Source organism: Bos javanicus, chromosome 20 (assembly GCF_032452875.1).
Source record: "Bos javanicus breed banteng chromosome 20, ARS-OSU_banteng_1.0, whole genome shotgun sequence".
NCBI lineage: Eukaryota > Metazoa > Chordata > Mammalia > Artiodactyla > Bovidae > Bos > Bos javanicus.
In genome coordinates this window covers 56,511,349-56,537,361 of record NC_083887.1, presented here as the reverse complement: position 1 = coordinate 56,537,361, position 26,013 = coordinate 56,511,349, and the positions used below count along the sequence as shown (strand labels likewise).

Below are 26,013 nucleotides of genomic sequence, written 5' to 3'. Positions count from 1 at the left end.
CAAGGGAGTCTGGTGGGCTACAGTTCATGGAGTCTCAAAGAATTGGACAAGACTGAGCTGCTGAGCACGAGCAAAGCTTTCAGCTCCTTTAGTGATAGGCGTGATTAGATCTACTAGATAAATTGGTCCATTAGAATTCCAAAATGCAGAACACTGACGACACCCAATGCTGGCAAAAAATGTGGAGCAACAAGAACTCTCAGTCCTGGCTGGTGGAAAGGCAAAACGGTACGGCCACTTTGGAAGACGCTGCGTGGCTTCTTGCAAAACATACTCTTACCATAATACCCAGTAATTGTGTTCATTGTTATTTTTCCAAAGGCTTTGAAAACGTTTACCTACACAAAAACCTGCACCGGGATATTTGTTGTAGCTTTATTTATAATTGACAAAGCTTGGAAGCCACCGAGATGTCTCTTTCAACAGGTGAATGGATAAATACACTGTGATACATCCAATCGGTGGAGTATTAGTCAGTGCTAAAAGGAAATCAGTGATCAAGCCATTAAAACACACACACACACACACACACACATACGGATGAACCTTAAACACATATTACTGTGTGAAAGAGCCAGTCTGGAAAGGCTACGTACTGTGGGATTCCAACCACACGAAGTTCTGGAAAAGGCGAAACTATGGAGGCAATTCTTCCTGTTCCTTGGAAGAAAAGCCCCTGGAGCTCTTCTCAACTGCCTTTTGGCTTTCTTAGCTGCTACATGCTCTCTCTCCTACATAGTCTGGCAGAAAAGGAAGCATCCTAAAGACACTAACTAATACTGTGTCTTATTCCATAGAAGCACCACGGGAGTAGGGACTTGGATCCTTTTGTTTAGCTTATTTTAATATGTCCAAGCCCCTGTGACAATGTCTTGCTTGTGGTAAGTGCTGTGTATATATAAAATGGTTTTTTCTTAAGGCTTTTAAAAACAGCAGTTTTAGGTTCAGTAAAATTCAAAGGAAAGCATATCCTGCCCCTTATCAACATCCCCCACCAGAGTGGAACAATTGTTACAACCCATGATGAAGGTAGAGCTTAGGGTGAGCAATGGTAGGTAGAGAGCAGACAGAAATAAGCCTGGAGGAATATAATTTGAGCAGACAGTTCTCTGTGGGCAGAGCCTCACAGAGAGGTAAGGAATCAAGGTAACGTAAGAAATCAAGGCCACTTAAATTTGTTTCTGCTTCGTTTATCAGTGTAGGGCTTCCCTGATAGCTCAGTTGGTAAAGAATCTGCCTGCAATGCAGGAGACCCTGATTTTATCCTTGGGTTGGGAAGTTCCACAGGAGAAGGGATAGGCTATCCATACCAGTATTTTGGGTTTCCCTCACGGGAATCTGCCTGCAATGCGGGAGACCTGGGTTTGGGTTGGGAAGATCCCCTGGAGATGGGAAAGGCTACCACTCCAGTATTCTGGCCTGGAGAATTCCATCAACTGTTCAGTCCATGGGGTCTCAAAGAGTTGGACACCACTAAGCAACTTTCACTTTCATTTTATCAGTGTGCCAAGAAAATAAAGAAATGTCAAAAGGGATTATAAAAATTAGATATTTTTAAATGTTTGTACTTAATGCCTCAACACAAATATATAAACATCAGTCACTATGTGAGTAACCTCACTTGGAGATAAAGCAAAAAATATAAATTTGTGTGAAGCTATATCTATTAGTGTGAGGCTACCTCCCCCAAAACACTTGTGCACACAAACACTGAACTGAACTGAACTGAAAACCCATAGGTTGAAGCTCTAACACCCCAAGTAATGATATATGGAGATAGGGCTTTAGGGTAGTAATTGGGTTTCAGTTCAGTTCAGTCGCTCAGTCCTGTCTGACTCTTTGCGACCTCATGAATTGCAGCACGCCAGGCCTCCCTGTCCATCACCAACTCCCGGAGTTCACTCAAACTCACGTCCATTGAGTCAGTGACATCATCCAGCCATCTCATCCTCTGTCGTCCCCTTTTCCTCCTGCCCCCAATCCCTCCCAGCATCAGAGTCTTTTCCAATGAGTCAACTCTTTGCATGAGGTGGCCAAAGTACTGGAGTTTCAGCTTTAGCATCATTCCTTCCAAAGAACACCCAGGACTGATCTCCTTCAGAATGGACTTGTTGGATTTCCTTGCAGTCCAAGGGACTCTCAAGAGTCTTCTCCAACACCACAGTTCAAAAGCATCAATTCTTTGGCACTCAGCTTTCTTCATAGTCCAACTCTCACATCCATACATGACCACTGGAAAAACCATAGCCTTGACTAAACAGACCTTTGTTGGCAAAGTAATGTCTCTGCTTTTGCATATGCTATCTAGGTTGGTCATAACTTTCCTTCCAAGGAGTGTCTTTTAATTTCATGGCTGCAATCACCATCTGCAGTGATTTTGGAGCCCCAAAAATAAAGTCTGACACTGTTTCCACTGTAGATAAGGTTATAAGGGGGCTTCCCAGGTAGCACTAGTGGTAAAGAGCTGCCTGTCAATACAGGAGACATGAGAGAAGTGGTTTTGATCACTAGGTTGGGAAGATCCCCTGGATGAGGGAAATGCAACCCACTCCAGTATTCTTGCCTGGAGAATCCCATTGACAGAGGAGCCTGGCAGGCTACAGTCCATAGGGTCCCAAAGAGTTGTACACAATTGAAGTGACTTAACACCCACGAACAAGGTTTTTAGGATGGGGCTTCCATGCTGGGATTCAGTTCAGTTCAGTCGCTCAGTCATGTCCGACTCTTTGCGACCCCATGAACTGCAGCACACCAGGCCTCCCTGTCAATCACTAACACCCAGAGTTTACTCAAACTCATGTCCGTTCAATCAGTGATGCCATCCAACCATCTCATCCTCTGTCATCCCCTTCTCCTCCTGCCCTCAATCTTTCCCAGCAACTGGGTCTTTTCCAATGAGTCAGCTCTTTGCATCAGGTGGCTAAAGTATTGGAGTTTCAGCTTCAACATCAGTCCTCCCAATGAACACCCAGGACTGATCTCCTTAGGATGGACTGGTTGGATCTCCTTGCAGTCCAAAGGTCTCTCAAGAGTCATCTCCAACACCACAGTTCAAAAGCATCAATTCTTTGGCGCTCAGGTTTCCTTATAGTCCAACTCTTCCTTCCATACATGACCACTGGAAAAACCATAGCATTGACTAGACAGACCTTTGTTGACAAAGTAATGCTGGGATTAGTGTTCTTCTAAGAGAAGAAAGAGACTAGAGCACTTTCTCTCTCCACTATGTGAAGCTACAGCAAGAGGACAGCCATCTGCAAGCTAGGAAGAAATCCCCTCTTGAAATTGAATCTGCACGTACAACCTTGATCTTGGACTCTTCACACTCCGAAGTTGTCAAAAATATATGTCTGTTGTTTAAGCCACCCAATCCATAGTATTTTGTTGTATCAGCCCAAGCAAACCAACAATTTATAATATATCATCTGTTTCTATAACATCTTCACTTCCTTGAATGGTTTTTTTAATCTATATAACCTCCACTGGTTTTAAATCATTAGTATCACAATGTAATTGAGTGTTTCATTTTCAAAACAGTTTGCGAGGGTATGTTGACTGTAAAGAATTTAAAAAAAATAATGCCCTCATATATCTCTTTCCACCCTCTAACATTTCTATGAAGCTCCCACTTTGAGTAGCATTCTGACATTTGTGATCTAATTGTGAAATGTTATTTCCTCCTACATGTGAATAAACATAAATTCAGTTGTGGTTCAGGCTTGCCCTTACTATTAAAAAGAAGTTATTGAAAGCAATTGTCACAGATGAAAGATATATTTATAAATACCATTCAAAAATAAGTACCTAGTGTTATAGAAACATTAAACTTTATTTCAAGATTCACTAATGTTTCTATCTTTATTAAATTTGAAAAATAAACTTCAGTGAAAGAAAACTGCAAAATATTCTGCAGTATATGCCTCTCGAGAAAGGCCATGTTCTACCATGGCCATGTGTCAAGGCTAATGGATATCTTCAAAGGTTCAGTTGCAGGACCATAGACCAGGCTGGATTCACGCTGTTTTATAATTGCCTGCCCGAGTCTACCCTAGTTGGCTAGCACACTGTACTAATGAGGCCAATGGCAACAGTCGAAATCCCCAGGCAGGCAATTTGCTTTTCTCTGCTGGTGGTGAGGGCTGTAATACCTGTACCAAGTCCAGGCATCAGAAATGTGTGTCAATCATCTCAGCGTCGAGAGACAGTGCCAATGACTTAATGGCAATCTGTCCTTTCCATTAGAAAAACATCTCAAAGCACTTGTGCAATTCATGGAGGGAGAGACATGTCACCTTCAACTACCATAAGTAGCACATTTCTCATATTAAGACAACAAACAAAATTCCTGCCAGAAGCAAATCATAACTGTCACCAAGAATGATGACCTTAAATTAGACTCCACATGAATAATTTCTTCATTTTTCATCTTTGACCAAACAGCACTAAATTTGCCATTAAGTAAAAACTATGTGAAGCACACATTTACCTGCTTCCTTCCTGTCTCCCAGAATTGTTATGAGAGTGAATCAGATGGTATCTTGGAGGCATTTTAAAATAATAAAATATTAATCTCAATTGTCCCCTTCTGACTCAGCAGGGAAGCAGATACATTGAGTTTTTACAGTATGGAAGCAGCAGGTGATGTGCAATTCAACCTCCAACAACAGTGTATCCAGAAAAGGAAAACAGAATTCCAACCCTGCTATTTGCATAGAACAGTTGAGTGAGTTAGTAGTCAATTGGTCCATGATGTGGGCAGAGTGATGGATACTTCTGATGTCATCATTCTCAGATGTTCTTTCAGTTCAGCAGTATTCACTGTTGAATGGAATTCAGAGGATGGTCAGCTCACCTTAGAAACCATGTATAACTGATCGCTTTGCTGTGCACCTGAAACTAACCCAGCATTGTACATCAACTACACTCCAATAATTTCTTTTAAACTATGCAGTCTTCGTTAACAAGGTCTCCAGGCTTTGTCACTGGAACACAGTCCCACCTGAGATGTGGGGGACCTCCTTTGCATGAAGACCTGCAAGAGATATTTGGATGAGTGGCTGAATATACAGTAGGTCCTTAAAGGAAGGAAACCAGAGAGATGGGAAGGTCCAGGGTCTGGCCTTTCGATTTGTACCCAAGTGAATTCAGAATCCACAATTCCCTTGAACTGTCTTTCCCATGCACATGTGATCATTCATTTAAGTTCTTCTTCTCACTTATGACTAATCACTCTACTTCCTAAATGTCACTCACATCCATCCCTTTCACTCCATCCCCTCTGTCACCACTCTGGTTCCAAACACCTCCTTTCCCTTCCTGGATTATGCCAATTGTCTTGTAATGGAAGTGCTCCCTTCCACTGCCCCTTTCCATCCTCTTAGCCATATTGCTGCAAGAATGATCTTTAGAATAAAACCAAACGAGGCCTAAAACACTCAGTGCCTCCCTATTGTCCTTCAAATATAGGACAGTCTCTGTAAAATGGTTTGCAAAGCCCTCAACAATGCTTCCCTGGTGGCTCAGATGGTAAAGCATCTGCCTGCAATGCAGGAGACCTAAATTCGATCCCTAGGTCGAGAAAATCCCTGGAGAAGGAAATGGCAACCCACTCCAGTACTCTTGCCTGGAGAAGTCCATGGATGGAGGAGCCTAGTAGGCTACCGTCCATGGGATCGCAGAGTCAGACATGACTGAGCAACTTCACTGGTTCAGTACTGGTTAACATTACCATTGAAGTAACAGTTCTGTTTGATTACCTCTGTTTTGAAGCAATGGAACCTCATTTCAAAACTCTTCCCATTCAACTATGAGTGAACATTTAGGTTGCTTCCATGTCCTGGATAAATACGATGTGATGCATGTACACAAAAAGGAACAAAACTGGGTCATTTGCAGAGACATGGATGGAACTACAGTCTGTCATGCTGAGTGAAGTAAGTTTGAGAAAAACAAATATCATAAATTAAGGCATGTACGTGGAATCTAGAAAAATGGTGCAGATGAACCTAGCAGCAGGCCAAGAATAGAGATACAGACATAGAGTAAGAGATGTAGATGTAGACCTGTGGACACGGGGTGGAGTGGGGAAGGTGGGGTGATGAAGGGATGAATTGGGAGATTAGGGTTGATGTATGCAAACTACCACGTGTAAAATATAGAGCTAGTGGGAAGCTGCTATATAGTACAGGGAACTCAGCCCAGTGCTCAGCGGTGACCTAGATGGATGGGATGGGGGTGGGGGAGTGGGAGGGAGGCCTACAAGGGAGGGGATATGTGTATACATATAGCTAATTCACTTTGTTGTACAATGCTGTGAAGCAATTATACCGCAATTTGGCTCAGAGGCTAAAGGATTTGCCTGCAAGGCAGGAGACCCGTGTTCAATACCTGGGTCAGGAAGATTCCCTTGAGAAGGGAATGGCAACCCACTCCAGTATTCATTCTTGCTTGGAGAATTCCATGGACACAGGAACCTGGCAAGCTACAGTCCTTGGGGGTCACAAAGAGTCAGACAAGATTGAGCAACTAAGGCACACAATTCTTAAACAAACAAAAAAAATTCTTCCTACCATACATCCTCTGCTGCAGTCAAACCAAGCTGCTTCCAGTTTCCCAAATGTGCCATTCTTTCAATTTCAAAACTCATGGATGTATTTCCTTCTGATGAAGCATCTCTCTCCCAACTCCCCAGTTCACTCGACTCCTACTCACCCTTTAGACATCAGCTCGAATGGCTCTCTCTGCTTTATTGAGGAGCTCCCCATGACCCCAGGACTTGATGCCAACTCCTTGTTCTCTGCTTACTTAATACCGTATACCTCCTGACACTTGCAATGAATATTCATCATACTAATTGTAGCAATCAATTTAAATGTTTTCTTTCCTGCTAGGCTCCAAGCTCAGGGGGGCAGGGATAGGATGTGTCTTGCCAACCTGGGTCTGTCGTGAAACGAAAGCTCCATGAGTGCAGGAATTTCTCTCATTTCAACTATATCTATCACCTAGAGCAGTTCTGCTAATCGTGGACATGAAATAATTCTTGTTGAATAAATAAACTGACAGGAGATGCTGAATAATGACAGTTACAAAGAACCCATGGTTCTTCCACTATGTGAAGGCCCAGCAAGAAAGCAGTGGGTATGAACTAGGAATAGAGTCATGCTGGTGCCTTGATCTTGGACTCCCTGCCTTCTAGGCTGTGAGCAATACATTTCTGTTGTTTATAAGATTTTTTAAAACAGAAAAATAATCCCTGATGGAAACTCAGGTTCACACAGAGCTTTTTTAAGAAATGACCTCAAAACAATCAAACTCATAGGAAACATTTAAAAATCAGAACGGTGAAGATTTTTTTATTTTGGGAGAATGATCTACATCTGTTTTCTGCTCAGAGCACTCTCTCTTAGTAAGCAAATGTTCTCAGAGATCAGGAAGTTATTCCACGATCAGACGAGACTGGGTATGCTCAGAGTGGTATGGCCATAGACTATTCATGATCAGAAAATTAATTTTAGAAGGGTTAGTGGTCCTAGGGGACACCTCCAACAGCTGGGGACACCAGACACATTGTATTCCTTCTTTGCATATGTTTCTTTTTAAACAATTTTTATTGAAAAAATAGTTGAATTACAATGCTGCGTTAATTACTGTTGTACAGCAAAGAAACTCAGTTATACATATATGCATTCTTTTTTATATTCTTTTCTATTATGGCTTATCACAAGATATCGAATATAATTCCCTGTGCTATACAGTAGCACCTTGTTATTTATCCGTCCTATATATAATAGTTTGCATCTGTTAACTTCGAATTCCCAATCCATCACTTCCCCCATCCCACCTCCCCCTTGGTAACCACCACCTGTGTCCCTGATTCTGTTTCATAGATAAGTTCATTGGCGTCATATTTTAGATTCCACGTATAAGTGATATCATATGGTATTTGTTTTTCTCTTTTGACTTACTTCACTTAGTATGATAATCTCTAGTTGCCTCCATGTTGCTGAAAATGGCATTATTTCATTCTTTTTTTATGGCTGAGTAGTATTTCGTTGTGTATGTGTATCACATCTTCTTTATCCATTTCCCTGTCAATGGACACTTAGGTTTTCTCCATGTCTTGGCTATTGTGAATAGTGCTGCTCTGAACGTAGGTTGCATGTATCTTTTTGAATTATAGTTTTGTCTGGGTATATGCCCAGAAGAAGAATTGCTGGATCATACAGTAACTCTATTTTTAGTTTTCTGAGAAACCTCCGTACAGCTTTCCACAGTGGATACACCAACTTACATTCCCACCAACACTGTAGGAGGGTTATCTCTAACTAATGGAGGCCATGGCAATGGGGTGGCAAGAGATGGATCTGATCCAGATATATCCAACAAAGTCAATGCTGCTGTTCAATACTGACCAATACTGTGCCTCAATGCTCAACCCTTTGTGTATGGTCAAAGCACAAGCAACAAATTCTTCTGCAAAACAGAGGGTTAAGCTAGCGAATATCTACAGTCTCTTTCAGACTTAATATCCCTTCAAAATCATAGAAACTAAAAGTCGAATAAAATCATGGGTTTTGTCATTAAAGAATCCATTGATAGGTGACCAGAACTAGGAATCTCGTGATAAAACTTCTTTCTGTGCTTTCTTTATTATATTCTCAGAAGATCAGTGAGAGTGTATAATTGAACTAATTAAGAGTTGGAAGATCAATTTTGAAAGACAAAACACATAATTCTAATCTTTAAATTTAGCATACAGTGTAACAGATAATTTTTCTAGAAAATTTGAAGAAGAAAACCCACTTTCCCCTACTTTTTTACAGTGTTAGACTTTTTTCATCTCTGAATATCCAAGGCTGAAATATGACCTCATTTATTAAAAAAACTGGCCTCACTTGCTATCACAAAATGAATAGCATTTTTTAAACATTTTAATATAATCAGAGACCTAAGATTATAAGGAAAATGCTCTCTTGGAGAGATAAGTTTGGTAATAAAAAGAGTTCTCTACAACACCAGGCTCCTATAACACAGGTCTGAACGTTCTTCCTTCTGCTTCCACCCTGTCCACACAAACAAGGATCTGAGACTGGAGTCAGATGAAGGACATCCACTTAAGAAGAAGAAATTAACCTAAATGAAAGATGGTGACTTCCATTGAGTATAAGAGAGAGTCTTGATCCTTGCTATGATAAAATACTGAAGTAGGCCAACCAGAAGTCTTGAAATTTATACCTTTGAGAGATTTTCTATAGAGGCTAAAAACAAATTTTCCACCTGAAGCCCTTCATTCGTTCGTTCATTTCTTTGTTAGAAATGATCAATTACCCTTCTGCTGATTCTCTAAATATGTGCAAAGCATGTTTCTCACCCAAAAGTCAGGACTCCGGAGCACGCCGTCTCTTTAAGTTTGTATTTCTCAAATGTTGTGACACGTGCATGAATATGTACACGGAGACCATGGCTAAGAAAAAATGAGCTGGAGAAGCCTGTTTACACAGAGAGAGACTGAGCCCATTGTTAGCTCTCAGCTATGGCTCTTTGTGATTGGGACATTTCTGAGAAATGAGGGTAGGTGGTCCTGTGTAAGTTACTTCCGAAGGGAAAATGGATAGTGATCTCTCCATTACCAAAGTTATCCAAAAACTGATGACCATCTGTCAGGTACTAGAAGAAAGTCCCAAATATCGTTTGAAGAGAAGACCCCTAAAGGATGCCTGCTATGAAAACCATTGACCAAATTGTTGATGAGCAGTGTTAACTGTAGACACCCTGAGAGATAGAAAATGGGTTAGAGCCATTGATATGCATGCGCACACACACATACCACACTCTCTCTCTCGGGAAAGAATTAAGCTTAATTCTGCAGTACTAGCTTGATTTCTGTTTTTTAAAGTGTGCGACGTTATGCCAGATTCAGGCTTCAGCACCCTAAAGAGGAGATGCAAGAGAACAACCGATAGCTTATGGTGAAGGATGTTGGAGTCATGATCTCCAGAGAAGCTTTAGCTTCGGGACCAGAGATCAGGCTTGAGCACTCAGGGCTCTTGGGTGGCAGAAGTTTTATGACAGTGAAAAGAGACAGAGAAAGCTTCTGACATAGATGTCAGAAGGGGGATGGAGACTGCCCCCCTCGCTAGTCTTAGCAAGGGAGCTATATACTTTTTTAATTGGCTATTACAATAAATCAAAAGGATGTTTCAAGGTTGTCAAGATCTTATGAGACCCACTCCCACAATTTACATTTTAAGGTAACAGGATTAGTCAGAAGGTTTTCAGGAAGGAGAAACTGTCCTCAAGCAGGATACGTTGTTGTTATATAATCCTTAGTACAGAGTTTAGACTGAGTTGTTTTGTTGTGTAATCATCAGTTCAAGGCTTAAAGAATAATTTTAAAAAATGTTTTATGTGATATTTAAAATACTGAAATGTTTAAAATATGTACTAAAAACATACTTAACATATGTTTATGTTTTAAGACTAAGGAATGTAGAGGAAAAAAAGACATTTGTCCTTTCCTCCTCTTTGAGAATTCCAGACTCCTCTCTCCTCCTTGGGGACCCCGGACTTCTTATCAACCTGCCTAGAAATTGACTCTCTCACAACCAAGGGTGATATTCAACAACTTATGTAGCATAGACACTAGCTAATCAGAATGGGTTGGAACAAAATCCCAGTAGTCCCATGTATGCCAAGGGTTGACCCTTATTTACTGGGTCTGGAGACATCCAGGGGTAGCTGAGGTTAGAGTCAGGAAAACTGGGGGCAGGAGAACTTCAAGGGAAACTTTGAAACAGTGGCTATTTATCCACTGGTTTAGAAATATTTTCCTATTTTAACAAGCAGTACCGACACAGTAGGTGCCTAAAGATCAATCTTGGAACAACCACCAGTGTGAATCCAGATACTGTCAACCCCATGACACCCACTCTCCTCCTTGACAGAAAGATCGAAAGGAATGAAAAGAGAGGCAATCCATCTTAGTTTATCTCGGCTCTTCCTTCTCTTTTGTGTGAAACAGCCATTAATAAATGGGGAAAAGGTTAGTTGGATTTCACGACATACAAGGAAGATCTCGCTGGAGGGCCAAAATACAGAGAGGATTTCAATGACTCCGTATCAGATAGGAGAAGCTAGGAAACAATACTCCATACGCATTTATTTTGAGATCAGTGCTATTCACCCACTTACCAATTTTATTTCACTTTATACAACAATGCCTACAATAGTTAGCACCTTTTTGGCAGCTGGAAAAAAATAAAAAGATCTAATTAGATGTTAAGGAAAGTATAAATTAGGAGTTGTGGAGAAATGCCAACTTTTTGAAAGACCAGCATAATTTCAAGTCTCATTGGCCACTCAGAAAAAGGCAAGAAAGAAAGAAGCTTCACACAAGAGAGTCACTAGTTTAGGTAGGAACAAATGTACACAAGCATTTGTTGGCAATGATGTTGACAATTTATATGTAATTAATATATTGATGCCTGCCATACCCATCCCTCCAGCTTCACCTACTCATTCATCTACTCAAAATATATTGAAACCTTCCCATTCAACCCTCTGAATAGACTTGTTAAAGTGTTCTAAAAGTTGAAAAGCACCATATCAATGCTTACTTTAATCTCATAATAAGCAGTTGGTTCCCCTTGAAGCAGAAATCATGTCATAGCCTTCTATAAAACTAATTTTAATTATTCAAGCAACAATAAATCCATTCTTCTTTTAAAAAAGCCAAACATTAAAGAAAAAGTTGAGGGCTTTCCTGGTGACTCAGTGGTAAAAAAAATTCTGCCTGCCAGTGCAGGAGACATGGGTTCAATCCCTGGTCTGGGAAAATCCCACATGCCATAGAGCAATTAAGCCCATACATCACGAGTATTAATCCTGTGCCCTAGAGTCCAAGAGCTGCAACTACTGAGCCGATTTGCCGCAACCACTGAAGCTCCCGCGCCTAGAATCCATGCTCAAGAGATGCCACCACGATGAGAAGCCTGCACACCGCAACTAGAGGGTAGCCGCTGCTCTCTGTGACTAGAGCAAAGCCCTAAAAGCAACAGAGACTCAGCACAGCCCCAAATGAATAAATGCACAAAATTGTTAAGAAAAAAAGAAAAAGTTGAGTGGCCATAGAATGTATTATCCCAACCAAGACACTCTTGAGGCTGACTGGAAAGACCTTTGATTGTTATACCAGGACGTTAAGTATAACCTAAGACCCATCACACAAATTGGGACATGGGTAGGAACATTGGGACAAATAAGAACGCTAATGAAAACGCCATGAGAAGATCCTTTTGGGCCTTACCCAGTAAAGGGTGGGTCTTCCACCTTCCCCAACGGGAACTACTCTATAATTTGAGATGAGTGACAACTTGAAAGTATTTAAAATTTATAAAATGTTTGCTAGAAAGTCAGAGAAATTTTTGTAGAGCCAAGGAAGGTAAAGCAAATAAAGAAAATGGAACTGAAATGCCCTCCCAGTACACAGCATATGCTTATAAAACACAACTTAGAGTTTTACCTGGGGGACCAGTTCCATGCCAACTCCTGTACTTCTCACTTTCAAACACTTCCTACCAGCACATTTTAGCTCCTTTTAACCATGCTTAACATTGGGACTTTCCTGGTGCCCAATGAATGGTAAAGAATCTGCCTTGCAATGCCGCGAACACAGGTCTGATCCCTTGTTGAAATGAAGAGATGCCTGTGTTCAGTCGTGTCTGACTCTTTGTAACCCCATAGACTAGCCCACCAGACTCTTCTTGTCCTTTTCCAGGCAAGATGGCTGAAGTGGGGCACCACTCCCTTCTCCAGGGGATCTTCCTGACCCAAGGGGTCAAACTCAGGTCTCTTGAGTCTCCTGCATTGGCAGGTGGATTCTTTACCATTAGCACAGCCTGGGAAGCCACCTGGCCTAGTGGTAAAGAATCTGCCTTGAAGTGCAGGAGACATAGGCTTGATCCCTTTTCGAGGAACTAAGATCCCACATGCTGGAGCAATTAAGTCCATGAACTGAATCTACTGAGCCCACATGCTCTAGAGCCTGGAGAACCTGCATGCCATAGCTACTGAGCTCACATGCCACAACTAGAGAGTCCATGCACTGCATCAAAAGATCACACAGGAGGCAGGGAGATCCCACCTGCTGCAACTAAGACCCAGTGCAGCTAAATCAGTAAATAAGAGACATAAATATATTTTTTAAAAAACAACAATGTTTAACTCTCATCAGTTTGCCTTAAGTGGTATTTGCAAAAGAGATCCACCTTACTATGAGCAGGCTCTTAGAAACCTCTGATCAATTCTTTTTCTGCTTTACATGGCCTTGAAGGACTCTTATTTTCATTTTTGAAAGTAAGTCACTCCCAGATATCTCCCCGCCAATATTGTATTTCCTTCTGCAATTGAGGCAGAGATGCACTTAAATTGGAAGGAAGACATTATTGCTCAACTTGAGGTGTTCTAAAGAGAGCAGATGATGTGCATTCAATACCCCAGAGGTGAAAGTTATTGGGGAAAATTGCTCATCACCTTTCATTCTTTGCTCCTGTTGGCAGGAGAGACACATCCGACAGGTGAGGTCAGGAGACAGAGCTGAGCAGCGCTAGGCTCAATCACTTTAGGGAGACGTGGCCTTCAGACCAGACATTCTGTTCAGCTAAAGGAAAGGAGCTCCCTGCTGTGTGGGCTGAGCCAGGGTCAACTGGAGGAATCATTCTGAACTTAGCAGGAGTATCTCTAAGCCTCTTAAGCCCACATTTAAATCCATGTTTCCCCACCAACTTAATCAGTAATAAAGCCAACTTTCTTTTTACTCTCCATCTGTCTGTATTCTCTGGCGTGTCTCTCTCTTGGCTCTAGAATCTGAAGAGAAAGATAAGTATCATTTATTGGTCATCCAATGTACCACATGGAGCTCTGACTGATGAGGTTTCATAACAGTTCTTCTTCATCTGCGAGCACCATATTCAGTAGAGGCCGTGGGGCTGTTAACCCATATATACCATCTTCCCTTGCAACTCTGTGACTAACACACATTTCCATGTAATTCCCCTGGGTCAGTTGTGGGGTGGAGGGTTATAGGATAGAATGTCCTTTCTGTTCATAGCCATAGACAGTAGAAGCTTGTCATCCTAAAAGTATGAGCATCACCTCCTCCTGCAATAGATCTTCACTTTTGTAAAAGCATAGGCTATTCAATGATCGAGTAGATAAGAAATGTCTCCATAGGAATATGCACATATTCACAAAGTTTGGCATCTAATTTTACCATCTTCCTGAAGCCCCTGAAATAATGGTTACAAATCCTGCAGCCTACTCAGATGACAGCGTGACCCACCTGCCTCTCTTCTAACTGGCTGGCCGAGAAGGACAGGATCCTAGATCCTCAGGGACAAAGCTCATCAGAACCGACTTCTCATTTTAGGCTGTAGGAAGCAGACCTAGAATAATTTTGGTTTAGGCTGTGACATGCAAATCCCTTTAAGCTCCTTTTGTCATTAATATTTCAAGTGCATGAGGCCTATTTCCCCTTGTGTAGAAACCCTGAAAGTCTTTCCATCTCAAAGTTGTATTTCCTCTGTACTAACTTTACAGGCTTCCCCAGTGGCTCAGCAGTAAAGAATCCGCCTGCCAATGCAGGAGACACAGGACTCATCCTTGGGTTGGGAAGATCCCCTGGAGAAGTAAATGGCAACCCTCTCCAGTATTCTTGCCTGGGAAATCCCATGGACAGAGGAACCTGGGGGCTACAGTCCATGGGGTTGCAAGAATCAGATACAATTTAACAACTAAACAATAACAACAACAACAACAACTTATTCTACAGATGGAAACCCAGGGACCCCAAAGAAGTTCCTTCATGTTTCTGGAACAATTAAATTACCCTCATGAGGATATCTGATGCAAACTGTTGTTTTGAAATAAAAAGAGACCAAATATGAATAGCTTGAAAAAATATATCAAACACAGTTCCAAAGCCCAACAGAAGCTCAATAGATGATCCTTATCTGGCAATGGAAGAGATACATTAAAAAAAAACCCATCCACTGTTGTTTTATGTAACACTCACTATATATTTTATATAAACATATCATTACATGAACTTTTGTGGCAGCACTGAAGCTCTGGGCAAGTAGCCAAAGTGATTCTAAGCCACACAATCCAGACACCCGTGTCACAGAACTTCACACACCTGCCAGAGCAGCACATCACCTTATCATGCCTTTCCCTAATTTAGCCAGCACAGCTTAAGTTCTTTCTAATTTTTTAATAGTTCTTTTTTCTTCCGTGACTGTAGAAATAAGTCTTCCCTTCCAGAGTTTCTCAACGTTGTCACTTGATGAAGTGCAAGTCATTCAGTTGTGTCTCTTTGCAACCCCATGGATTATACAGTCCACGGAATTCTCCAGACCAGAATACTGGAGTGGGTAGCCATTCCCTTCTCCGGGGGATCTTCCCAACCCGGGGATCGAACCCAAGTCTCCCTCATTGCAGGTGGATTCTTTACCAGCTGAGCCACAAGGGGAGCCCTGTCACTTGATATTTGGGGCCAAAACCATCTTTGTCAGGGCAGTGGGACTGGCACTCCAGCCATTCTAGCATATTTCGCAGCATTTCTGGTCTCTACTCCCGGGACACTAGTAGCCCCTTCTCTCTTCCCAGCTGTGACAACCAAAACATCTCTAGCTATCCCCTGATGTCCCCCAAGGGGCAAATCACCCTTGCCCCAAGCTGAGAACCATTACTTTCAGGTAACCTGCTTGAAATCAAGAAAACAAGGCAAATTTAAACTTGGAAAAGAGTCGAGACTTGAAGGGCCTCAGGGGACTCATCCCCCCTGAGAGGAGGCTGCTTATTTCCTTCCCAATGATTTTCTTAGCCTGGGAGGACTCTCCATATGCAATTCACTGGAACTTCTTCCTTATGACCCTGGAGCCTCCTCTGCTGTGTTTCAGGACCATTTCCTCTTGTGGTCTACCGTGTCATCCTTGCTGGCTCTAAACTGTCCTGTAATAGAAGCACTCTGTGTTTGTGGGGAACGCCAGATTTATTTCATTCAGACAAATAATCAATGCTGGGTTTTCTTAATGAAAGGAGATGGGGCGACTGGGAAGACAGTGGGGAAGTGGCTTAGGGAAATGTGCCTGGTGAGCACAGTGTTTGACCCAGTGATTCTAGAAAGTGCTTTGCAAAGTTGGGTATTTCTGAGATAGCCCTCCGGATGCCAATCGTTTATGCCTGGAATCAGGATCCAGCCAAATGGAATCTGGGAAAGAGGTTTCCAGTATACCTGCCCTTGCAGTATTTGCATTCAAATTCCCTCCATCTCACTAATTTATGGCAGAGCTCCATCCAAACCCAAAGCCAAGAGACAATAAGGCAGCTCATTAAAAGTCGCCAGGGAGTATTTAGGAAACATGCAAAAGGAACATTTCCTTATTTCCTCTCCCTGGAGTCTCATTTCCACTCTAAGATTTTCTCCAGTTCTGCTAGTATGAACAACTAAAAATGGGCTTGAAAAATAACTTACTGCGATAATTCATCTCCGAACTAGTTTTTCTTTTAAACTTTTATGCTTCCTAAAGGGCGTGTGATTCAGTCCCAAATTCCAAATGGGCAAAACGAACTCATGGTTTTCCTCTCCAATTAAATAATTCATGTCTCTATTCTAAAGCATCCAATTCAAATAATAAATAGGCAGGAACTCATCTAGCACATTCATTAGAAATTCACCTTTCTTTCTCCCCCCATCCCTATGATGTTGACTTCACAATTTTGGTAGTTGTTTGGAGCCTGTTGAGCAGCAAATCAATACCTCATTAAGTTATTTCAAATCGGTGAACTACAGCTGTTACAGCTCATGAGCATGAAATATGGTTTCATCAATAGAATCCCAGGTTCTGTCTACACAAAGACAAAACAATTGGGTAATTTAGTTAAGTCTGTTTAAAAAAAAAAAAAAAAGTCAAATGGGTTGTTTGGTATTGGATAGGCCAGACAAAAATTTGCCTGTTATTTTTGTTACATCCACAGGTCACAGAACTGATAGAGACTGTCATGGGTTTCATAGTTCATTTCCTTGAGTTTCTATAAGACTATAAGCAGAAGAATGCCTCTTCCATCCTTCAGTGTTGCCAAGAAAAGTCCCCTGCCAATCGCCCATGAGCCTGCTCCTTGCTTATCTGAAATGACCTAAGCATGAGAGTGACCAGTAATTATTCAATGAAAATGGAGCACTTTCTATGAAGAAAGTCCAAAGTTAGAGAAACTTTTAAAAGATTATAAGATATAGATCCTACTTTCAAATGACTGGCATAAATGGAAGAAAAACCAAAACCTGCCAATAACCCAAGGCAGACAGCATATAACTCATTACTCAACAGTGAGGACTAGGGGCTAAGTTGGAGAAATCCAAAAGAGAAGCAAGTCATCAGTAAAGGTCTTGCAACAGTAAAAAAACAAGCAAACATAACTTGTTAGTTAATGAAGTCTTTGCCTACATTACAAATTGATTAAGGACACTGTATCTAAAGTACTATTCTTCCATAATAGGAGAATATGTTGACTTTATTAGCAAAGTAGTCTGCGGTACTGTGCTTAGTCACTCAGACGTGTCTGTTTGTGGCTCCATGGACTGTAGCCCACCAGGCTCTTCTGTCCATGGGGATTTTCCAGGCAAGAATATTGGAATAGGTTGCCATGCCCTCCTCCAGGGGATCTTCTCAAAGCAGGGATCCAACCCAGGTCCCCGCATCACAAGTGGATTCTTTACCAGCTGAACTACCAGAGAATCCCAAGAATACCGGAGTGGGTAGACTATCCCATCTCCAAGGGAACTTTCTGACCCAGGAATCGAACTGAGGTCTCCTAAATTGCAGGCAGATTCTTTACCAGCTAGTCCAAGCATTACCAATTAAGTGTATACATCTAAAACCAGGTACTAATTGAGGGATAGAAATGGACTCGTAATTACAAAATCATCCAAGGACCAGAAAAGAAAGATCTGACTACTTCTTGCAGAGGACTAGCTCCAAACAGTGAATTCTAAACTTTTAGAGCAAATAAAGTTGTTCTTTACCTTCAACAATAACAGGAGACAGTCAAAGGGCAAATTGAGGACTCTGGAAGCCTCTAATCTACAGAGCCTTCACATGGAGGGCATGGCAACCCACTCCAGTATTCTTGCCTGGAGAATCCCCATGGACAGTCCATGGAGCCACAAATAGTCAGACACGTCTGAGTGACTAAGCACAGTACAGCATACTGATTTGCTAACAAAGTCAACTTATTCTCCTATTATGGAAGAATAGTACTTTAGATATAGTGTACTTAATCAATTTGTAGTTTAGGCAAAGACTTCATTAACTAACAAGTTATGTTTGCTTGTTTTTTACTGTTGCAAGACTTTTACTGATGACTTGCTTCTCTTTTGGATTTCTCCAACTTAGCCCCTAGTCCTCACTGTTGACCAATGAGTTATATGATGTCTGCCTTGGGTTATTGGAAGGTTTTGGTTTTTCTTCCATGTATGCTAGTCTTCACACAGCCTTGCTGAAGGCTCATACACCTCAATTTTTATATGTAAAGTGAAATACAATGTGCAATCAAAACCAACATCAAGAAACAGAGCCTTGCCAACAGCATGAAAAACCTTCCCAATCACTGCCCTGACTTCTAATAACAGAGGTTAGTTTTGCTGGTTTTTTAGTTTATACAAATGGAATTATATGACATGTCTTGGCTTCGTTTGTTCAAAATTGAGTTTATGAAATGTATCCATGTTGCTGTATGTAGCAGTAGTTATATTCACATTGTTCTCTAGTATCCTATTATATAAATATTAACATGAATATACCACAATTTAGGTATCCGTTCTACTCTTGAGTATTGAGGCTGTTTCTGATTTGGGGTTATTGAAAAGAGTGCTGCTATAAATATTCTTGGTAGATACATGTCCTTACCTCTGTTGGGTGGTACCCAGGAGTGGGACAGCTGGTTCAAAAGGCATGCATAAGTTCAGTTTTGGTAAATATTGTTAAAGAGTTTTCCAGAGTGGTTGTACCAACTTACCCTTCCATTAGTAGTTCAAGAAAATTCTAGTGTCTCCATATCTTTGGTTTGTCAGTCTTTCTTATTTTATCCATTCTTGTGGTTATACAGTGGTGTCTTGTGGTCTTAATTTGCATTTTTCTGAAGAACAGTAATGTTTAACCACTATTTCATATAAATATGGGTGATTTGTATATATTATTTGCAAAATACCTATTCAAGTCTTCTACCTATTTTTCATAGCTTTTCTTCTTATTGATTTTTAAGAATTCTCTACATTTTGTTGTAAACACTGTCCCCATTATATGGCCTGCCCCAGTGGTAAGTAGTTCCAGAGTTGGTTAATTCGGTAGTTTACCAATATCAGCTTCTGCACAGGGCTCGTGACTTTTCCTCCATGGTTTCAAGAGAGCTGCCACAATGCCAACCAATATGTCCTCCCATAACAGTGTTTTTGCAAAAGCAAGAAGGAAAGAAGAACATGTCTATTTCTTTTTATCTGGGAAGAAAACCCTTCCCAGAACATCCTTCATTCCTTCAACAGCAGACTTCTCAGGTTTTATGAACCAGATTTGGGTGGACAATTGGATGTCAACCCCTAAACCAATTACTGGCAAAGAGGAATGGGTTTGCTAAGATTGGCTAAGAACAGTCTAATAACCCATCACTGACATTTCGCTGAACAAAATTGGTATTCTGTTAGCAAGGAAGAATAAAGAAGGGAATTTGGCCTTTGGCTAAGAACCAGCCACATCCACCACACTCCCCAAGTGAACTTTGACTGAATTAGAGGAAAAGGCAAGATTTAAAAAAGTCACTTAAAACAGTAAATTAAGTTTTGATTTAATTTTAATTGGAAAACAAAATAGGGTGTTCAAGGTATTTATTTATAGCTAATAAAAATAACAAAGACTCCAGCCTAGAAATAAATCTATATCCCTAGTTATCTCTAACATACAAAGAATGGGTTTAAATTATTTTAGAAATATTTTTACAAACAGGCAAATATAATCACAAAGATAGTGGCAAGTCTTGGTATGATTTCATCATTGTAATGGAAATAACTACCCAATTAACTGTAAATTATTAGATTAGAAATTATTTGAGAATAACAATTATGTCTGTATTAACACAACACTGTGCAATTGTGGACACTTTGACATTAAACCAGTGTGACTATATTGTCTCATTTGAACCTCTTAACAGTTCCATCATGTAGACAAAGCAAATGCTTTCATCTCCATATTTATAGATAGTGAAATTAAGAAAGGTACTGCTGCTGCTGCTGCTGCTAAGTCGCTTTAGTCATGTCCTACTCTATACGACCCCATAGACGGCACCCCACGGGGCTCTTCCATCCCTGGGATTCTCCAGGTGAGAATACTGGAGTGGGCTGCCATTTCCTTCTCCAATGCATGCTAAGTCGCTTCAGTTGTGTCCGACTCCCAGTGACCCCATGGACAGCAGCCCACCAGGCTCCTCTGTCCACGGAATTCTCTAGGCAAGAATACTGGAGTGGGTTGACATTTCCTTCTCCAAAGAAAGGTATTAGTAAGGTGAAATTAAGAAATTAATTAATTAACAAATTAAGAGTGCATTCTCTAACCGCACAGAGCTGATTCACTTAGTCAACTGGAACTCAAGCTTCTTGCTTCCCATTTGTTTGCTACATCCATGAATTTATCAACTCATCTATTGACATATGTAATAATATATGTAATAATATTGCTCATTTATGATGTGAAAACTAATAACATGTATGTATGTTAATATGTTTAAGCTCAAGATTTTCCTATTTAACTGATGGTTACTTTCTCTGGGGGAGGAAAGAGAGAGAAAAATTTTACCTATTCATTTACTTCATTGTTTACTTGATCTAACAACCTAGAAAAGATATCAAGAAGGTTGGCCCCCCAGTATAGTGTGGCCTTAAGTGTCCTGTGTAACTTCTAGGACCTGGAATTAATAAACTTTTCTTTTGCAAAGTGCCCTGATAGTTCATCGTTAAGGGCATCTTGCAACCATAGTAGTCCTGCCACAACACTGGTTACCAATGTGCTGAAACCAGCACACAACAAACGGACTTGCCCATGTTGAGAAACTAAAGAAAAAAGGGCAAAGGAAATAAGAGATTGAAGATCGAAGAAGAAGAAATCTGAGGGAATAAGGTCAAATATTCAGTTGGAAAACATAACCTTGTTAGGAGGAAGTATCCATAATTCTGGGATTGAGTGACTAATATAAGGATGGGCTGGAGAAAATGTATAGTGGGCAAGAGACTGCGAAGATAGTAAAGTGAATGTCAATGATTTTTGGAGAGCATAAATAACAAGATGATAATAATAAAAGTGATAAAAAGTATTTGGTGTGCAAGACATTTTGCTAAGCATTTTACATGAATCACCTTACTTGATACCTTTAATAACCCTATGAAGTATTATAGATACTATTATTATTGTGCTTGTTTTGCAGATGAGAAAACTGGAGTTTGGGCAAGATTATCTTGCCCAAGATCACATGAGCTATAGAGCTTTTAGCCTAACAATTGGCACAGCACTGAAATTCTACTGCATCGAGAGCCTGAGTTGCAGTGGCTCCATCTCTTAGTGGCGGAGAGAATATGAGGACCAGGACTTGGAGAACTTCCTCAGATTGCTGGGGAGAGATGTGCATCCTCACCCGGGCAAGGGATGCCAAATGACAAGTACTTTAAGTATTTTTTAATATATTCCACTTGCTAGCAAGCATGGTGTGAAATATTCTGGGTTTACCTAAGCCTTGAGTGGTATGTGTTCTTAGTGTTCTATTGTCTAAGCTGATATTCTTAAAATACTGTGTAGTTAAACGAACATTTAAAAGAGTCAATTTTTGCAATCTCTTTTGAAAATTAAAGTAGCTGTCTCAGCAACAAACCAGGAGACTCAGCATTTCAACTGAAATGTTCAATATCTTCCCATTAATTGTCTCTTCTCAAATAAGGAGCACAAATCAAATGAGTCGACCAAATCTGATAAAGTCTAGATTATTCTAAAGCAGCCTATATTGACACAGATGATACTTTTGGACCACCATTGTTGAGGAACAAGCTTTTATTTGTGGTTCAAAAAGAGTGAATATGTTACAGTCTTCTACAGTTTCTTTATTCATAGGTTCAAGTGAACTGGAGAATTGGATGAAGAAGTTAAAGAGAGAGAACTATCTTACCTGGTTAGAGTTTCATGAGATCACAAGGAATAGGACGTTAGCTCTGTGTGGGTGAGGGATTTGGGTGTCACCAACTGCCTATTAAAACACTACCTCCTTCATCCAATGTGGATGCTCAAAAACTGGTTCCACAAAGGAATAGAAGAAAGCATATGTGAATACCCGGAGGACTTAACATCCCTGCCAACACATACAGAATCCAAGTAAGTTATTGATCCATTGCTTCTTATCTTTCTATTTTAAAAAATTACCACACCATTTTTTATATTATAGTCATCATTACCTGCCAGATTCCTCCAAAATCCTGGAAGATTTTGCAATCACTGTAGCCCCCAGAGCTTTACATAGCATCTACTTCATAGCAGATACTCAATCAACAAATAGAATTAAATTGAAAGTATCAGTTGTAGAGACTAAGATGAAAAATATTTAGGCAGTAGTAAGTAATGTTATCAGTCTCCTTAGATCTAAAATATTTTTTACTATATATATATATTCACCAGCTGAATACACTAATATTTTGGTTCAAACATAACAAATACTCATTTTCTTATTATTGGTAAAGATACTGCTATTCCAGAAGTTTTAACCTTTTTTTGTGCCATGAATCCTTTTGACAGCCTAATGACATCTATATTCATAATTACAGTAAAACTCAATTTCAGTCAGAGTTCTGAAAAATCAGAAAGGTAATTTTTCCCATTCATGTCTGCAGCCTCCTTGAATGCTACATGGCACATGAACACCAGGTTAAAAAAAGTCCTGATGAAATCAATTTGAAATACGTATTATGTCTACAAGGTAGGTAATACTGTCTCCTTACGCTGGGCTCCTTTTTTAAAAACAATCTGCCAGATTTATTGTATATATTCTGTATTGTATATAACCTCCTACTGTTCCAAACATTTTGAAAATAAATGACCTCTATGCCAAAGCCTTTGACAGTGTGGATCACAATAAACTGTGGAAAATTCTGAAAGAGATGGGAATACTAGACCACCTGACCTGCCTCTTGAGAAACCTATATGCAGGTCAGGAAGCAACAGTTAGAACTGGACATGGAACAACAGACTGGTTCCAAATAGGAAAAGGAGTACGTCAAGGTTGTATATTGTCACCCTGCTTATTTAACTTCTATGCAGAGTACATCATGAGAAACCCTGGGCTGGAAGAAGCACAAGCTGGAATCAAGATTGCAGGGAGAAATATCAATAACCTCAGATATGCAGATGACACCACCCTTATGGCAGAAAGTGAAGAGGAACTAAAAAGCCTCTTGATGAAAGTGAAAGTGGAGAGTGAAAAAGTGGGCTTAAAGCTCAACATTCAGAAAACGAAGATCATGGCATCCGGTCCCATCACTTCATGGGAAATAGATGGGGAAACAGTGGAAACAGTGTCAGACTTTATTTTTTGGGGCTCCAAAATCACTGCAGATGGTGATTGCAGCCATGAAATTAAAAGACGCTTACTCCTTGGAAGGAAAGTTATGACCAACCTAGATAGCATATTGAAAAGCAGAGACATTACTTTGCCAACAAAGGTCCGTCTAGTCAAGGCTATGGTTTTTCCTGTGGTCATGTATGGATGTGAGAATTGGACTGTGAAGAAAGCTGAGCACTGAAGAATTGATGCTTTTGAACTGTGGTGTTGGAGAAGACTCTTGAGAGTCCCTTGGACTGCAAGGAGATCCAACCAGTCCATTCTGAAGGAGATCAGCCCTGGGTGTTCTTTGGAAGGACTGATGCTAAAGCTGAAACTCCGATACTTTGGCCACATGATGCAAAGAGTTGACTCATTGGAAAAGACTCTGATGCTGGGAGGGATTGGGGGCAGGAGGAGAAGGGGACAACAGAGGATGAGATGGCTGGATGGCATCACCGACTTGATGGACATGAGTTTGAGTGAACTCCAGGAGTTGGTCATGGACGGGGAGGCTTGGCATGCTGCAGTTCATGGGGTCGCAAAGAGTTGGACGTGACTAAGTGACTGAACTGAACTGATAAGCAATTAATTTTAAATAATTTTAAAAGGTCTTTCCCTAAAACTGATGTCACTAGCCAAAATACCCCTGTGCAAGTGAGATGAAAGCAAATTTAGTGACCCCCGACTTCCCTGTCTTTCTTGTCAGTGTTTCCTAATCAGCCACACTTTTTAAAAATTTATTTTATTGAAATATATTTGATTTACACAGAACTGGAAAGTTATGACCAGCCTAGATAGCATATTCAAAAGCAGAGACATTACTTTGCCAACAAAGGTCCGTCTAGTCAAGGCTATGGTTTTTCCTGTGGTCATGTATGGATGTGAGAGTTGGACTGTGAAGAAAGCTGAGCACTGAAGAATTGATGCTTTTGAACTGTGGTGTTGGAGAAGACTCTTGAGAGTCCCTTGGACTGCAAGGAGATCCAACCAGTCCACTCTGAAGGAGATCAGCCCTGGGATTTCTTTGGAAGGAATGATGCTAAAGCTGAAACTCCAGTACTTTGGCCACCTCATGCGAAGAGTTGACTCATTGGAAAAGACTCTGATGCTGGGAGGGATTGGGGGCAGGAGGAGAAGGGGAAGACAGAGGATGAGATGGCTGGATGGCATCTGAGTGAACTCCGGGAGTTGGTGATAGACAGGGAGGCCTGGCATGCTGTGATTTATGGGGTCGCAAGGAGTCGGACATGACTGAGCGACTGATCTGATCTAATCTGATGTAAAAGAATGTAAAACACACATTCTTTTTCATATTCTTTTCCATTTGGTTAATCACAGAATGTTGAAGACAGTTCATTTACTATACAGTATGGAGAAGGAAAGGGCAACCTACTCCAGTATCCTTGCCTGGGAAACCCCTATGGACAGAGGATCCTGGCAGGCTACAGCCATGGGGTCACAAAAAGTCTGACACGACTCACCACCTAAACAACAACAGTAGAGTAGGACCTTTTGGTTGCCTATTCTATGCATATAATAGTTTGCAGCTGCTAGTCCCAAACTCCCAATGCCCCCACCACCTCCCTCCCCTTTGGAGACCGCAAGTTTGCTCTCTAGGCCTATGAGTCTGCTTCTGTTTCACGGAGAAGTTCATTTGTGCCTAGTTTAGATCCCACATAGAAGCGTTCCACCGACTCGATGGACATGAGTTTGAGCAAGCTCCGGGCGTCAGTGATGGACAGGGAAGCCTGGTGTGCTGCAGTCCACGGGGTCGCAAAGAGTCCGACACGACTGAGCACCTGAACTGAACTGAGAAGTGATATTATACGGTATTTGTCTTTCTCTTTCTGCCTAACGTCACTTAGTATGACAATTTGTAGGTCCATCCACGTTGCCGCAAATGCCATTATTTCTTGTCTTTTACCAGCCACATTCTTTGACTCAGGGAGGTGAGTGATGAACCAAAGTGTTACTCTGTGTTTATAGCAACGACCTGGACTTTCCCTCCTGAACACAGCTGCTCAAGCCACACACCTAAAACATGAACGTGAATTACAAGAACAGTGTTTTAGTCATGCACACATCCATGCCTCAGGTTTCCTCTTCTCCCTTGTTAGTATATGCAAGTTTCTTTAGAGTACATTCTTTTTATTATTGAAGGTGTTAGACTTTCACTAGAAAATCTGAGGACAATTTGAAATTTTTTTACTGTCTTTGCCATGAACTCCTAGATGAATAATTTCTCTTTGGTAAATTGGAAGGAAGAGCTGAAAGATCATTGAAGATTATTTACATTGTCCATTAAAAAAAACCTCTTGAATTCTTCTTTCCCCA

At 40.8% G+C, this 26,013-nt stretch overlaps 1 long non-coding RNA gene across 1 annotated transcript in view; it reads left to right on the top strand.

Annotated features, from left to right (window-relative positions):
* The window catches only part of LOC133233738 (uncharacterized), a 164,044-nt gene extending 141,947 nt beyond the window's left edge, over positions 1-22,097 (top strand). Inside the window, exon 5 of the long non-coding RNA XR_009731819.1 lies at positions 21,523-22,097. This is a non-coding gene — a long non-coding RNA (uncharacterized LOC133233738). The remainder of the gene's footprint in view (positions 1-21,522) is intronic.
* The last annotated feature ends 3,916 nt before the right edge of the window (positions 22,098-26,013 follow it).